This window comes from Palaemon carinicauda, chromosome 8, assembly GCF_036898095.1.
Source record: "Palaemon carinicauda isolate YSFRI2023 chromosome 8, ASM3689809v2, whole genome shotgun sequence".
NCBI lineage: Eukaryota > Metazoa > Arthropoda > Malacostraca > Decapoda > Palaemonidae > Palaemon > Palaemon carinicauda.
Genome location: NC_090732.1, coordinates 23,186,063 through 23,188,562, shown reverse-complemented (window position 1 = coordinate 23,188,562; position 2,500 = coordinate 23,186,063).

The following is a 2,500-nucleotide window of genomic DNA, read 5'->3' as shown; positions in this document are numbered from 1 at the left end:
AGAGAGAGAGAGAGAGAGAGAGAGAGAGAGAGAGAGAGATGAAGGGCATAGATAACAATCTAGCCAACCTCTGTCATTCTTGTTTGATCAATTAGAATTGAACACAATTTGAAATACATGTATGAAATCTCCATAGATTTCATACTAAGCCATCCCATGGCTCTTACTGCACAGAGAAAATCGTGAAAGTTTAACTTTAACCGAATATATAATCCTGGTTATTTAAGAATGGTGCGGTAGGGGCAGTTATACATTTATGGCAAATGTTTCGAATTTGGAATTTTGTTACTAATGTTATGAATTAGAAATCAGAAATTAATGTCAAGTTTCTGATCTCGATTTTCATATCACATCAACGTATACAGCGAAAATCCTTAGATACATTCATTTGAAATACTTGTAAGTGAAGTAGGTGGTAGATAGATCGTGTTTACTGGTCGTGTATGGGAAAAACTACTTCCGAAAGGTTGTATGTGTACAAATTCTCATTGCATACAAATAAAGACATACTAATTAACACCTTAACCGTGACATCTATGAAATTTTACGGAGAAGAATGTTGAACTCAATCATCCCTTGAACACCGTTATAATTTATGACAATGAACTAAAAATATATATATATATATATAAAACTTTCCATGAAGCACCGAAAAACAAAACTTTCATATCTCTTATACTTTATCTTGTTTCTTATTTTATCTTATTAATGTTTTTATCTTTTATTGTCAATGTAAATGTATCGTCACCCTTCCGCCAAGTGCATCGAAAATTTCAAGTTATTCAATATAACAACACCCCTTCCCTTCCCACCAACAAAATATCGCAGAAGCTTTTAGTCATTATTTCTTCCTTCCATTAATACGGTCACAGAGACGTGAAAATAACCAAATGTGAAGAATGTGTTTTATTTCTAGATGTGAGAAAACATACAACTCATAAGAATAAAAAGAAGTAGCATCCGCTATTGTAAAAAGTAAATAAAAGATCATAATTCATCATAATATAACAATTTCTAGATTACATGTAACCTTCAGTGGTCTTGATATCTGGGTTCCTCTGGTGGAAAAGGGAGAATTAATTTATTCTTATGAAAGAGAACTTGTCTTTGTCTGGTATGAGACAGTTCTCGATTAATTTTGCAAGAAATTGTTCTTCTACTTGGTTCAAAGGATTGACTGATCAATAAACGTAAAATAAATATTGAAAATCAGTCACCATACATAATGATTTCGATGAAAAATAACATTGGGATATGTTCTATTTTTGGTGCTTGTCTGTAAAAACGTACCTTTAGTTGCAACTTCTGTTTGCCTTTTATTGAGGATGTTAGCATAAACAATACTGCGCTGATTTTTCTATGTATGAAAATGTTGTGCTTTCCACGAATAACACAATAGAATAAACTGTCATTGAGGACCAATAAGAAAAAAGAAAACTTCCATGAAGATTAACGGTCAAGTAGAAAAACATATAAAAACTTAATGAAAATAAACATTGCATAAAATATACATAGTAAGATAGGTAGACTAAAACCATTGGATTAAACTTTGTTATGAAAAAAAAAAAAAAAAAAATTGACCCGAAATATTATACGTGATATTTTGCAGTGTATCTTCCTTTACTTTGAACCTCCAAAGCAAACTAAATTTTTACCCAATTTTTTTTTTTTTGGGGGGGGGGTGGGGGGTGGGGGGTGGGGTGGGGAGGGGCCTCCGTATGCAATGGAAGGGGAGCAACTATTCCATGAGTTAATAGATTTTCCACTAACTTACCCAGCAATTGTATGGTTCTTCCTTTCTCTACTGTAATTATTAATACGTGAGGAAAGTTTATATAGATTAAAGTGATCATTCATTTTGTTCCACTTATCCCCTTTTATTCTCTCTCTCTCTCTCTCTCTCTCTCTCTCTCTCTCTCTCTCTCTCTCTCTCTCTCTCTCTCTCTCTCTCTCTCTCTCTCTCTCTTAGCAATCTGGAAGTAGTTGGTTACTAAGCTAGCTTCCTGCTAAACGCTATTCATAAAATCTCACTTGAAGTTAGTTGCTTGTAAAGATATAAAGAATATATTCTTTTAATATCTATATTTTTTGCATTTTACGTAACAAATATTTTGTATCTATTTGGCAGTTAAAATACATCCATGAATAATGTGGAAGTGAATTTTGACAAAATGCGAGAAAGTTGCTTTTCATTTTATTTAATTATTTATTCATATTTAGTATTTACAGTAGGAAAATTATATATAATTCGAAATATTGTTTGTTCAGCTAAAGTTTCTGGCATGAAAATTCTGTTATCATATTCTTGTAATTATACTTTAATTTTATATATATATATATATATATATATATATATATATATATATATATATATATATATATATATATATATATATATATATATATATATATATATATATATATATATATATACAGTATAATGATAAATTTAGCACATTTAGACGTGTTTTTCATATTCAAATAAGCCATATATATTTTT